The sequence below is a fragment of the Herpailurus yagouaroundi genome, unplaced genomic scaffold, assembly GCF_014898765.1.
Source record: "Herpailurus yagouaroundi ecotype Mexico unplaced genomic scaffold, PumYag 100, whole genome shotgun sequence".
NCBI classification, from domain to species: Eukaryota; Metazoa; Chordata; class Mammalia; order Carnivora; family Felidae; genus Herpailurus; species Herpailurus yagouaroundi.
In genome coordinates this window covers 9,715,455-9,730,457 of record NW_024412391.1, presented here as the reverse complement: position 1 = coordinate 9,730,457, position 15,003 = coordinate 9,715,455, and the positions used below count along the sequence as shown (strand labels likewise).

At 44.5% G+C, this 15,003-nt stretch overlaps 1 protein-coding gene across 3 annotated transcripts in view; it reads right to left on the bottom strand.

Annotated features, from left to right (window-relative positions):
- Positions 1 to 14,986, bottom strand: part of DGKI (diacylglycerol kinase iota) — a 441,930-nt gene extending 426,944 nt beyond the window's left edge. For 2 of the 3 annotated variants that reach the window (XM_040471856.1, XM_040471863.1), the window contains exon 1: positions 14,891 to 14,986. The gene's annotated coding sequence lies outside the window, so the exon portion shown is untranslated. The remainder of the gene's footprint in view (positions 1 to 14,890) is intronic. The other variant, XM_040471861.1, reaches the window with a different exon arrangement.
- Between the last annotated feature and the right edge of the window lie 17 nt (positions 14,987 to 15,003).

Genomic DNA, 15,003 nt, shown 5'->3' with positions numbered 1-15,003 from the left:
GACACTAATCTCTCAAAGAAGCACTGTTCAACAGACCTGTCTTCAGTGATACAAATGGTTTGTATCTGTGCTGCTCAATACGGTGGCTACCAGTCACTGTGGCTATGAAGCACTTAACGTATGGCTAGTGTGACTGAGGAACTGGATTTGAATTTAATATATTTAATTACTTTTGATAGGCACATGTGGCTCCCATCTACTGTACTGGGCAGCCCTCGTATCTGAAACAGTAGAACGCTATCCTCTGGACAAAATAAGTAATCTTCCTGGCCACCAAATATAGGTTTAGCCAAAGTACAGATGGATTTCTTTATAAGCTCTCTGTCAACTCACTAAAAGAAAGTTCACCAAAACCTCTCAAACAGCTTAAGCCAGTTTTAGAAGGGTTGACCACAGGCATTTCTCCACCAGCAGCAGGGTCAAGGGGAGGGCAATGAAGGCATAAGTCTGAAAAATAGAGATAACAGTAAATAGTTCTTAAGAGAGAGCTTGACATTTCTTATTTAGGAAAGAACAGAGAAAGGGAGGGAGGAAAGGAGGGAGAGAGAAAAGGAAAAGCAATCTTGAATATTCTAGAGGTGCTTGGTGTCTGAAATAAATACGAAACGTGACAAATAAACATGTAGCCAAACTGAAATCACAAACCTTAAGTGAAATGGCTGCAATCTAAGTAAGACACTGGAAATGTCATCAGTAACTTGTCGAATCGCCAGTCTAGAAATCTGGCTCTTGGAATGAGTTTTACAGCAATTGGCCTGAACCCTTGCTAATCCATATACTCATGGCAGCCGATGACCACAGCAAAGGAACTAAGTCCTGAGAGCCGTACATACATATATATACACACACACATATATACACACACACATACACGCAGGTTGTGCCCTGCACTAGAACACCCAGAGGCGGTGGGAGAATGAACCCCATCCTAAGTGCCACCCACCACATGCTAGATCCTGGCTCCGGGGCTGACAGAGCTCAGGAGTAAGGGAAGATTTTTGTTAACTTGTCCACCTAGACTTAGAACCTGTTTCTAATTCAAACAAAGACTCCACATGTGCCAATGGTAGACCAGGGCCATGTTTTTAGTTTACTGCTGAACTCTTACGGAGAAAGCCACGCATAAACCAGTACACTGTCAAATTAGGGACAGACAGAACAATGACTTTGCAATCATCTTTAGATAAGGGATAACTGAAGAATAAAAGTGGAAATGGTTTAGTTCAAGGAAAAGAGGCCCAAAGAGAAATGTGATACCTGACTTCAAATATTTGAAGACTATCATATGGAAACAAAGGGGAGGGTTAATCTGAATATCCCCCAGAAGTGCAAATGTAAATGCCAGTAGGTAAAAAATAAAGGAGTTGGGTTAAGCCTCAACATGGAGGCAGCACAGGATCGTGAGGAAAATGTAAGCCTTGGGCGACTTAGAACTGAGTCTGAATTCTGACTCGACTAACACCTCTTTGAGTTTAAGCAAATTGTTTCCCTCTGGAAGATTTAGTGTCCTCGTTTGTAAAATAGAAATAACTAATCTAGACAGTTGTTGTGATAATTAAAGAGGAGAACAACAAAACAGGAGGCACAAAGTACCTAAGTCATGCTAGATATTCATTAAATGGTAATACCTAATTTTCTCTATAACAAAAACTTTCCAACAATCAGACCTAACCAATGATATAACACTCTCCCTAATGCAGCCAAGAACTCCTAACATGGAAGACATTCACCAGCCTCTGCTGGTGGACCATTTGGCAATGATATTTATCAATTAGGTTGGAGTTTTTTTGTTTTGTTTTGTTTCATTGTTTTTCTGTGTTTGGTATTGGGGTTTTTTTGGTGGGGTTTTTGTGTGTTTGGGGGTTTTTTCTGTTTGTTTTATATTGTTTTTTTGTTTTGGTGTTTTTTTTGTTTTACTTAAACAACAAGGAAGTTCACTGGGAAGATGTTGGATAGTTCACAATTTAATGGAAAAGCTGGGGACCCATGTTGGGAATAGACAGCAGTGAGGGCAGGAGGAACTGTCCTACGAGGGCGCTGCTAATGGATACGACCAAACTGGCACACCCCGTGATAGCCTTGAAGAGGTCAGACCCAAAAGAGTCTGAATATACCGGCTCAGGTCATATGCCCTAGGGTAGTCTCAGTGCAGTAAGAGGAAGCCACCTGTGACACCTTCCAAAGAACTCATTGGCCTCCATGGCACAGAGCCAGGTATCTGGATGTACAGTCTCACAAGATTGCACACAACAGGGGAGAAGTGATTCCCAATACGGAAACAGGGTATATCTACAGATTTATACTGGGATATAGCACACAGCAATGTTTAAGTGCACTGGCCAAGGAGTTCTCCTGACATTCAAATCCTGGCTCCACTGCTTGCTAGTTGTGACGTACTGAGACGGTACTTCGTTACCCTGTGCCTCGGTTTCCTCTTCTATAAAACTGTAAATAGTAAGAGTACCTACCTCATAAAGTTGTTGTAAAAATTAACTGGAATAAAGTATGCTAATCGCTAAGCACAGTTCCTGGCACATATAATAAGACCTCAATAAGTGTTATTGCTGCTATTAGTAATATTACTATTACTAACGCTGAAGGTACACCATTGAGCACCTCTCAGAAGTGCTTTTCCTGAAAGACACTTAGGCTCTTATTCCTCTGTGGTTTCATGCCAGGAGGGAAGTCAGCGGCTCCAGACCTCTCCTTCCCAGGTCTCTTGACTTGATTTCCCCATGTAGATAATGGTTTCCTAGAACACCACAACTGCTCCACCAAAGCCATTTTGAGTAATTGTAAAAAGTGCACAATGAAATAGATGAGAAGCACTAATTGCTGGAGAGATGCTAAGAACAACTATACTAATGAACCCACGCCACAGTGGGAATAACTGTTCGCCATTTGTAGATTCATCCATGTATTATTTCTTCTGAACATTACTTTTAGTTCCTGGAAGAAGTACTTTGCCATAAATGGGAGGTCAGTTTACTGGAAGTTAAAGACCAGCTTCCAAGCATCCCATCTGCTCCCGGAAAGAGGTATTTTCTCTCAAATGGCTTGGGGAGGGGGCGGGGGAGGGGGGCTGGTGGTGGTGCAGCACACTCCTAGAAAACAACAAAGTTTGCTCCTGTAACAATTCCCACGAAGCAGTTCACTAAAGAAAATCTATTTGTCTACATACCCCTAAGTTTCACAATAGCCAGTACCAGCTAGAACAGAGATGACAGAAATGCCTTGAGAAGCAGGGCCATGGACTTCCACACACAGATCACGCAGCCTCCAAAATTCATGATAGTGCAATCAGAAAAATGTCACCTGGCATCTCTGTAATCTGACAATCTCCTCTTTTACACACACACACCTACAGAAGAATTATACACACACGCGTCCTACACACACGTCTTCCTCCATGCTCACCCCCTTTTTGCTGATCAAACTGAACTCCTAGACTTCTGCCAGGCTTGCACAGGATTTGCTTTTATCTTCATTTTTAAGAGCCTTCAGTTGCCAGCCATATCTCAATACAATTAAATTTTGCCCACAATCCAGTTCCTTGCTGCAACCAAATTATATTCTATGTCATATTACCTCAAAATCTTAGAATTCTAGGGGCACCTGGGTGTCTCAGTCGGTTAAGTGTGCCACCCTTGATTTCGGCTCAGGTCATGAGCTCAGGGGAAACTGAGCCCTGCGTCGGGCTCACTGCCTGCTTGAGATACTCTCTCTCAACCTCCCTCGATGCACCTTCCCATCTCATGCTCGCTCTCACTCTCTAAATAAATAAATAAATAAATAAATAAATAAATATCTTAAAATTTTTAATAAGAAAAAAACCTTTAGAATTCTAAATTATCCAGAGTATTCCATCGAGATATTCTCAGTTAATGTCAAACGTGGCCTCAAAAACATACCTGTTTGGCAGTTCGTATTTTCTGGAGATGCTTCCAAATCCTTAAAACTGCAGGCAGCCCATGCTTGCTGCACAATCTTAGTCACAGACCATGGGAGTTTGGTTATTAGGTGATCAGCTATATTGAATTTTCTCCACATATTCAACAAATGTGTTGAGGTGCCCACTGCTCCCCCTAAAATCACTGAGCCACAGGAGCATATGCTATATGGAGACGTGAAATGCAGTTGCTGTAAAAATGAAATGCTATTCTTGGAATACCTATGTCATTACTTGAACTGAATCTCCTTTACAATGAAATGGCTGCTGCTTAGCAACTAATGCAAAGGAAGAGCCTGAATGTTTTTTTTTTCTCCCCAACAGAAGGTGTATTAAACATATACCATGCTGCTGGTGGTTCCATGTTTTTGAATATACAGAAAGAGTCATGAGGATGACAATGAGGTCATCCTCCAAATCAATGCCATATGGGTTTGGTAGGCCAGCCAGTGACTGATTCCAACTCTGTCCATTGTGATTAACAACTGAGATAAAGTCAAGTAAATAAAATTAACGAAAGGGAAACGCTGCTATCTACCCTTCCATACGGCGAGGCATGGAAGCAGTGTAATGAAGTGAAAAGAACATGGGACTTCAAAGCCAAAAACTAGCCTAAGCCTGGCAACGCCCCGTACCGGCTTGTGGCTTTGGGAAAGTCACCTAGTGGTCACGCCTGTTTCCGTAAACGTACAATGGCTCTAAAAAACAATACCTGCTCTACCTGTTGCCTAAGACTGTTTTGAGAGCAAAATTAGATCAAGCAGGTGAAAGCAGTTTATAAATGGCAAAGCCCTAAAAGCGCCACACACGTTTTTATTAGAAGTACTTAAATTTAGTTGGTATTAACAGTGTAAGAAATCTCCAGAAATCTGTCTTTTAAAAAAAAAAATCCCTTAGATTTTGTTATAATTCCACACTGGCTCATAGAAAGCTTCTGTTTTAATCTTTAAATAGCTTTGTCGTTTATTTTTGAACTAGAGATTTATTTTGCTAAGAAATTCTGAAGGTTTTCTTCAAATAGGAAAAAATGACTCAGGTTTTTTAAATCATCCTTTGGAACTTTCTAGGTGACTATAACAGCACACATGCATATACTTATGAATTCTGAAGGGTGTTGCTATGAAAAAACTTACACTGAAAGTACTTACAGCCTGAATAGGCCCTCCAGTTAAAGGTGAAGACTCCACTCTCCTAAGGATACTCAAAAAAATCAGATGGTGCTTTTACTGTGCCACTTCAACCACACAAAATACACATAAATCGGTGCGAACTTCTTCACCGGACCCCACGCCATTGTACCATTAACCACCAGCCCCTCAAGTTCCACTCTGCTTACAACATATGACAAGGTCTTGTACTGGAGATAGAAATTGAAGGAGGGGACATGCATTGAGCTATAATCCCTGCAGAGCATTCCCTGGCCCCAGGAAACTGGATTTTTTCCTCCACCCCGTGCCATGGAGAAAAATCATATAGTTTCAGAAAGGAGAGCTCGGTCTTCGCCTGCCTACAATGGCCAGTAGCAGACGCTATTCACAGAGCCGAGTCCATGCTTGGACAGGGAAGGAATTCTTGGTCTCTCAGCCAATCAACCTCTGTCTATGTTCTGTGTTAGGACTGGCTGGGCCCCCCAAAACGATAGGCCCACGGGTCTCTCCTCTCAGAGGATGTTGGTCTAATAAACCACTAGATAGTGCAAATACGGCTATCTGTACATAGGAAGTGGGAACGGGTGAAAGAACCAGAGTAAAAAGCTGCACTGGGGAAGCAGTTGGCAAATATGGAACTGGATCTGAACCCTGCCATAAGCCTCAGGACCTCACGCAAGTTGCTTAAACTCTAAGCCTCAATATCCTTATCTGTAAAATGGAAATAATAATAGCCCCTACTTAATTGAGGGTTAAGTGAAAATGCTATAATAAAAGTTTCACGGCTCAGAGGAAACGTTTACTAAAATCAGTACCTCACACTGATTAATATTCACAAGTAGAGAGTTAAGTAAATTAACACTTGCGGCCCAGATCTGAACCAAGGAGAGCATTTTTCTTCTCTTAGCTGCACTGCACGAACTCTTGGGAAGTACATGGGCTGTCTTTGCTGCCTCAGGGAATGGTATGTCAGAGGCCACTGGGAAGGACAAGAACAGCGGTGGCTGCTGTTTTTTGGCCACTGTGAGAAAAGGCAGGGTAGGCCGGGAAGGCTCAGCAGCCCCATGGGTGTTCACTCTGCCAGAGAAGATCATGCTCGGAGGCTTCTGGAGTTCAAGGTTTCTCTACTTCCTGTCTCACTTTAGATGCTGAGGACAGTGCTTCAATGGGAGAGAGACAAAAATATGCCATGGCTTAGTCTTTGCATGGAGAGGAGGCCAATTTAAAAGGAAGAAACCGTTTTAAATCAGGCTCTTTTCTCAAAAAACCCCTACAGGGAATGCTCTGTCTCAGAGAGAGATTGCCTCAAACCCAGTTACAGACATAAGGACAGTGATGAGAACACAATCCTTTCGGTTTGAAGAATGCTCCAGAAGTTTGTCTCAAAGTGATACATGGAACCCTTTCCAACTGCATCCACATACGCTTATATAAAACCCCTTTCACCTTTAAACAAACTGCTTTCAAGTGTTTTTAAAACAAAAATGTATTCTTCCAAAGGATTTTTTACATCTTTCTGACACACGAAGGCAAGACACATTTTAAAAATGTATTCTGGAGTTTTCAAGAAGTCTGTTTTCTGGCTATTTCCTGAAAATCTACATGATCCACAAAAGCGACCAAACTGCCTCTCCTTTATCTTTTATAGGAAAAAGAAATGAATTTACTTCCTCAGTACTTATTTCACAGTCCTGAGCCAGTTTTATTTGTTCAACAAATATTTAATAATCACCTACAATTTTAAAAAGTAAATTCTGTTGTTTGGCCTGGTTGAGAAAACTGACAGAACATCCCAGAAGGCTGAGCCTTCAATTTCTGAAATAATCCAGGACAGGTAGCATCTGGGAAGCTTTTTCTCTGATTGCCAGGACGCGGCAGCTGGCCATTGTCTGGACACACAAAGCAGACGGCATCGAGCCGGGCCAGAGGAGAAATAACCTCTGTCCTGGAGTCCCTGGTGGCAACTCTATTTCTAGCACCTCTGTCTTTATCTACTTATCTATTCCCGACACTCGAAGCTCTGAGACCCTGCTACCCAATCCTCCGCGTCTGGCTTCCTGCTCCCGGATGACCAGTTTGGGGGTGTGGGCCGCTGCACGCTGATTCCTCTGCACGCTGGCCATGCCCATCTTCTCCGACGTTGGCTTCCTGCCTCCTCCGATTTCCAGAGCACTCAGAGGCAGCTCGATCCTCTCCATACCCTCTAGCGAGAGTCAACTGATTTTTTAACAAGTTGTTAAAGGAGAAGTACAGATCCCATACCTCAGTGAATGCCAAAACCTGTACGTTTATTTTCCCAAGTATACAGCTATCTGATTTTCCTATTATCTGAATAATTTTATCACTGGCCACGGACATCTGACTAATGTTCAACACATTGAAGATTAATAAACAGATCTCCCTAACTGGACTGAAGGATAGGTGATACCACCGGAATAAACACGGCACTTAACTTTGTGACAGGGAGCATGATGCGTGTCTGCCTTCAAACCGTCCTACAAGGAGGGTCCCACTGTCGCTACCATTTTATACAAGGGGAAATTAAGGCACAGAGTGATGAAGCAACGTGCCCAAGGTCACACAGCAGGCAGAGATAGAGGGAGAACTGCAGCCGGTGACAGGGCTCTAGAGTCAGGGCTCTTAACCGTCATTCCACCTGTCTGTCACGACATCGAAGAGTAAGAATAATGAGATTTGGTTGCAGTTTCTTTCTTACTGTTTTAAGTTTTGGTTGTTTCCCACCCCCACCCCCACCCCCGCCCCAACCGCAATCCAGCAAGTCAGACCATCATGTTATAGCTTAAATCAGAATTGGCTCTTATCAGAGCATTATTTATGAATCTGCAAATCTAACGGCAAATCTCCACTTAAGCAAAACGGCCAGAGGTTAAGGACTACACAAGTCCCTGTCAGAAAGCTGTTGCCTTTAAAAAACAGTATCAGCTCCGTTTCAGAGACTCACAAAACCTCAGGGCTGCAAGGAAAGAACATTAAAATTCATCTGCGAAGACCCTTCTTCCCACCTCTACCCAACCACAGCCCCCTCCGTCAGCCAGCCAGCGCACACACACCTGATGATCTGATTTTCTCTAAAAGACCACCGCAGCGTTCCCGCCACCTCTCTGAACACTACACTCACCAGCCACCCTTCAAGTGCTATAAATATAGGTGCATAAAAAGTAGCTGGCCCTTTTTTGCAGAATTTGTCATTAAGCGAGCTGAAAACAAAGCAAAAGCTTAGAGTTACAAAGAGACAAAGGAATTCTTCCTATAATAACTTTTCCGCCAAAGTCAGTCGGGTGAACTGGAAGGAGAGAGCGAAGGACTGCAGAGCAGAGGCCGCCGAGGGAGTAAAAACCTCCGGCTGGCTGGACAGCGGTCAGGCCAGATTCCAGGACGGCGGGGCAGCCATCTTTGTGCCTTTCTAAGTTCTAATCACAGGAAAAAAAGTCAACAGAAAATTCCCCGAGGAGGAAATCAATGATGCCCCCTTGGAAAGGGATGAGACAGACAGAAAGAGAGCCAGAGAGCTAATTAGTGCTACTCAGAAGGCAAATTAAGGCTTTTTCTTTGACAAGCTGCAAATAGCTGGTTAAGTAAGAGCTCTGCCACCCCTCTCCAGCCCCGAACAGCCGGCCGAACGGCTGGTGCAGGTAGTCATACAGGAAGCTGTAAACGGAAACACAGTTCTGGGCTGTCGGACACAGTGTAAATGAGAGAAAAGGCAAAGCTTTCTTTCAGGAGAAACGAAAATCACAACCCGAGATGGACAGGGAATGGTAAGAGCAGTAGTTTATTTAAAGAAGGCAATTAGATTCGTTCATCCAATAAATATTTATGCAACACCTACTGAGTAATGAGAACAGGATTCAGGGATTCAAATGGTAAGGTGCAATCTCTGACTTCTAAGGGGCTAACAATTTAGCAGGGAATAATAATAATTAGAAAAGTTAACTCGGTGCAAGGCGCTGTGCTGCGCCCTGGGCATAAGGTAACTCACTCAAATCTCATGAGAAGTTTCTAAGGTACGTGTTATGATTCCCCCCATTTCAGAGATGAGTATGCTGAGCCTGCAAGGGATTACACAACACGCCCAAGGTCAGCCGGAAGGTGCCAGGTTTAAATCCCGGTCAAGCTCCCACACCAGAAAATTACAACTGAGTCCTAACACGGCTTTATGCAAGTGCCATGTGAGGACATGGGAAGACCGACCACCTACCACAGAAAGTGGACACCTCTGAGCAATCCTAAGAGGAGTCTGCCTGGTGAACAGGCCAGAGCGGAATTATGGGAGCAGCATATTCAAGCAGACCTAACTTGCCATTTTAATTTCTTTTTTTTTTTTATTTTTTAAAATGTTTTCTTTATTTTTGAGACAGAGAGAGACAGGGCATGTGCAAGGGACGGGCAGAGAGAAAGAGTGACACAGAATCCGAAGCAGGCTCCAGGCTCTGAGCTGTCAGCACAGAGCCTGACGCGGGGCTCGAACTCACGAACCGCGAGATCATTACCTGAGCCAAGTCGAACGCGTAACCCACTGAGCCACCCAGGTACCCCGCCATTTTAATTTCTTTCATCTTTTCCTGCACTGCATTGGTTTGTTAGACCTTGCAGCAGGCATAACATTCCTACCAGTTCAAACAATTCCAACAGTGCAAATGGTTCCAGCCAGTTCAAACAATTTGAAATTAGTCCACGTTTATAGTTATGTCATGCAAATTAAATTTCAAAGAAAAAAAAAAGAAACCTTTCAGCTTAGACTTTGTTTCGCTCCTTACCTTCTTCCCTCAGTTACCCACCCTTAATTTGGAGTAACTGCTGTCCTAAAGCAAAAATTACAAGGTCTCAGAAAAAATAATTTGGACAGGTGTTAACCCACATAAACCCAAGTAAGAAAACAAACATCACAACAATATCTAGGCAGTGGTCCTTCTAGATGCTTCCAGTTTCACAGAATGAATGCCTCTCAGCCCACTTTAAGAACAATTCGGGGTTGCCTAAAGGGTGTGCGTATCCCAGAGCCCAGCCGAGAAGGACGTGGAAGGTGCAATAAGCCCGGGGCCTCACTAGGAGTCCTCATTTTCTCTTATTAGACAGTAAAATGTTTCAAAGAGCTAACTCTACTCTAATTTGATTTGACCCCATGAGGCAATGCTGTGGTTGTCGCGGCGAAAATGAACACCAGCAAAACTCCTTTCAACTTCTCCACCCCCTGATGCCACAGGGTCCGATGCCATCACGCTCCCAGGTAAAAACCAAGGCTCTCAAAGGTCAACTCAAACAGGTGAAGTACTATGGACAATAGTTCAAGTGCAATCTTGCCCAGTTTGTGTCTGGATTGAGGAAGTCTACCTTTAGCTAAATCCGAAGTGATTACTGAGGAAGGAAACATTAAATCAGAACCAAAGTTTTCCTCTGACCCTAAAGGCTCGAAATAGCGAACAAATGTATAAAGCACAGACAAAAACATAAAAGAACTAAAACGGATTTACAAAGGAGGATATTGGCACACTGGTTTTCGGAAGAAGAAAACTCCCCGCTCCCAGGATTGATTCTCTCGCAAGGACAAAAATGCCCATGCTGTCCTGTCTGGCTTTCTTACACTCCACTTGTCTTTCTTAGAATCACATAATCTTGCTTTGCAGGACAAAACACAAAGGGAAATACTACCACGTTCTTATCACCAACCTGTAAATAAGAAAAGATTTTTTTACCTGGCTGTCTAACCTAAGTATTTTAATACTCCCTGCTGCTATGCCTGTCTCGTACCAAAATCTCCCTTTGAGGGTCTGGTACTACTATTCCGGTGAATAAGTAGAGAAGCTGAACCACATCATCAACATTTTATAAGTACCATTAATCGCCCAGGCCTTCTTATAAGTGAAATCACACCTCATCGTTTTTTCGGGGGTGCTCAAAGAGGTACACGGGCCAGTTCTTCACTGGATCTAGGTTCACCTACACAACATCTGTGTCATTTTATCCAAAAGCATCTAAAACTCTAACACGGGTATCCACAATGATGGCAGGTGTCATGTAGGTGGTTTTGTTCTATGAAGCGAAACCAATATAAGCTTTGGTGATCATGGATTGATACTCATTTTTCTTTCTGAAATAGTAGAGAAAATCCTTAAAATCATACAGTCAAAGGAATATGGTCCCAAGTGTACAAGAGATAATATATAATGACCTGTATTACATGTTACAGAGGAGGCGAAAGAACAGCTCACACTGCACACACATGGACACACACACTTACATACACGTGGAGGGACTTCCAACCTGAAATGAATCTTTAGAGAAGCAGAATGTGGTCTAAGGAGAGAGTCCTTTAGAGTTGGATCTGGGTTTCAATTCTGCCTCCTACCCAAGCTCTATACCTCACGTTCATTTTCTATAAAATAGACATAAGCATAATCATACCATAGGACAGTCACGAAGAGTAAATACGATGGAATATACAACAATACTTACTGCAGTGCCTGGTACATAGAAGGCAATAAACATCAGCTACTTTCTCCTTCCCCTCCCCTGTGCATTTCTGAAAGACTTTTTTTTTTTTTTACTAACTTAAAAGGGAATTCTTACAGCAGTAAAAAAAAAAAAAAAAACAGTTCCTACACATTATATAGTCATTGGCACATATGTATCTGTTGCAGCACCATAATTTGCAAAGAAAAAGGAAGTAGTAATTTGAAGAGAAAAGCACCAGCTCACTTGCATTGCCTTGTAAAACCTTCAGCTTTACAGTCTACAGAGACTATTTGCTCTAGGGGAGCAGAATCTGAAATAAAGGAAAAATTCTCATGGGAAAAATGGTTCCCAAAAACAGCCAAGAAAGAAAAGATAATGAGGGGAAATCTAGGGGTATATAAAGGAGTTTATTTTACTTAACAAAGTCAAAGTCAAGCAAAATGAATAATCTGCCTCCAGAAATGGTTATTTAAAGGCTTTTTGTAAAGGGCTCCAGTTCCTAAAAAGACAGGAGTCACTGCATATGCCCACCCACTCCTCATTTATTTTTAAAATCTAGCTTATATGTTCCTTAGCAACAGAAGGAGCAGATGAGACCCCCCTACACACACGCACACGCACACCCTCTCCCAAAGCCCCCTTCTTCTTTCCTGTCAAGTGTCATTCTGCAAATACCCATGTTCTTCAAAAGATATTTTTTACCTACCTGCAAATCTCCTCTTTCCCACCTCAAATGACTCCCCCCACCCTTACACAAGCAGCCATATTTCATTCACCAACCGAATTCTTTCACTCAGACTCCATCCTGTGAGGTATTCCCAACCTCTCTCCATGAACTCCAACCAGTCACTGTCCTCGAGTGCCCCCAGAAGTGGGGTGGGGTGGTCCCCACTGAAGGGCCAATGCCCAACTCCAGCCAGAGGTGTACGTCCTTACAGACCATTTATTGACCCACCGGCAAAAGGTCAGGCCCAGCTATGTCTGAATCTGGCAGGAATGGCTCCCACGGTGAATGGTCCACCATTCACCATGACTCCAAAAAACTAATAATGGGAATCAAAATGGAGACACTCTCCAGGCTATCCAAGATAAACATGTCCCAGATGAAATCAACTATCTTTTCACTGTCTTTCCTCTGACTTTGGGACTGCCTGGTCTTGTTTGGCTGGGCACCGTTTATGAGCTCAAAGATCAATTGTTCAGCCTTTGGGAAAAAATAGGGCAACGGTCCTCAGATATTAGCGTGCTTAAGCACTGCCCGGGGAGCCTGTTAAAAATCCCCACCCACAGACTGTTTGATTTTCTAAGGCTGGGGTAGCAGGCATTTTGAACCAGCCACCTGAGGTGATGCTGATGGAGGTGATTCCCTGAATTGGAGATTATACAGCTTTACTGAAAAGGGAATGTTCACAAAGTAGGACCCACCTCTACGGTTCGTAAGGCAAACGCAGGATTATTATTCCTTTATGGAAAAATGTTGTGTTCATGTCTCTGTTTGTGTGTGCACACACTTACACATGCATGTGTGAGCTTGCAACCGGGAAAGCCATGGCCCACACAGCATCCGTGGCCAGGAGAGAAGAAGCTCAGAGAATGACCCCTGCCAAGAGGCAAGCTGAAATGATTTCCCTTGCAAACTCTGCCTCAGGAGCCCTACCTAGTGAGGAGTCTGATGAATACCAGTAACACAGGCCAGTTTCTCAGCTCAGGAGCCCAGACCCACAATGTGCCGAATGTAATGAGCCCCCTCCAACTCACAGTTCCTAAATTAGGCTGAATGTAGTCCCTGTTCCCCTAAGGGCCAGGCAGGCCATCATTACGAGGAAGTGGAGCTGCCTGTGTCCCAGCATACCTCCCTAGAGCTACCCCACTCTCCACCACTTGCCTATTTTTGGAAACCAAAAAATATAAAGAGAAAGATTCATTTGATCCTCATCTATGCGAGTAACTAAAAGAGCAAGTCAAGTGGGAAACTCCCTCGACGCACAGAGAACAAAATGCACGCAAGGAATGCGGGAACCACAACCTGACCAGGAAGACCGTCTCAGAGTCATCAGAAGCCAACGCTTAGACACACAGCACATGCCCTAGTGACTGGGGCCTCCGGTCCAGGCAATGCCTATGGGGATCCCAACGATTCACACACATGCCCCCATAAATACAACACACACCCTCACAAACCCACACACCTCTGTCATCTGCCTTTGCTTACATAACAGCACATGGTGTGACAGGCTTAATACTTTATAGGGGTTTCTGGAAAGGACCGCTAGTTCAAAGGACAGGGTCACACTACTGTTTTTACTGACCCCTTTTCGAGAAATACTCCAACCCCTAGCAAGTGCAAATTGTCGTCATTCTGTGCTGGATTTATCACCTGAACTTTCAAACTAACAAAGCAGTAAGGGTAGTCTCTGAAACTCTCTGAATCTCTCGACATTTTTATTCTTGCCCCGGGGGTGGGGGGCTGGGGGTGGAGCAGAGAACCTAATGAATCCTCAGTTCTCGTTTTTTTTGGATCCTGAGACAATTGGGGCTGATCTTTTATTATAATTTGGCGGCCATTTAGCCTACAATGTCCTTGTCTCACAAATGCATCCACCCTCAGGGGCAAGCATGGTGCCACTCTCTCACTCTTCCATGGCTGGCCAGCCGGCTCCCCACCTCCTCCTGCTGGGCACACCCAGGAGAGAGGGAGAGAGCACAGGTACGGGTCACCCCCTAACCCGCTGAGTATCTACAGACTTCGATCCACACCGTCCCTTCCTTCACGGGAGGTCTCCCTGCAGGTCCGACTTCCACAAGGACCTCCCCTCAGGACAGCGCTGTTCTTTCCTGCCTGGACGGTGATCTCAACTACCAAGTTAGTGCCAAAGGTTCATCCAAGGAAATCTGGAAGGTAGGGGGGAGTGGTTACAGATGACACCGCCTCAGGGACAACTTCGAGGACTTCTCTTAAGAAAACTAGGCATCTCTGTCTGTGTCTGCACCCCCCCTCCCCCCGCCTCCCGCGCACACACGCATTTTTGTTGTTGTTCTGATCTCAGAGACCCAGTCTTCGGTCCTGTTCCAGAGGGAAACCGGGCGCACCCAGCTTCCCTCCAGCCCAGAATGATGGGATGAGAAGAGAATACGTCTCCCCACAAGGGGGAGAGAGAAAGAGAAACACACAGAGAGAGAGAGAGAGGAGAGAGAAACAGAGAGCGAGCCAGCGAGCCAGGTGCCCCCAACTCCGCGGAAGCGCCCGGGTGAGGGACGAGAGCGGGTCTCAGCCCCGCGGCGGCACCTGTCTCCCGGTCGCCCGGGCGCCCGCGCCTACCTGTAAGAGACCTGCTTCCGGAAAGTTAAGTTCCTGAGCTTCTCCTCCAGCGCTTCGTCCTTCTCCTTCGCGCCGGCGGCCGCGGGCTCCTCCAGGGCAGCGGCCCCCGCCGC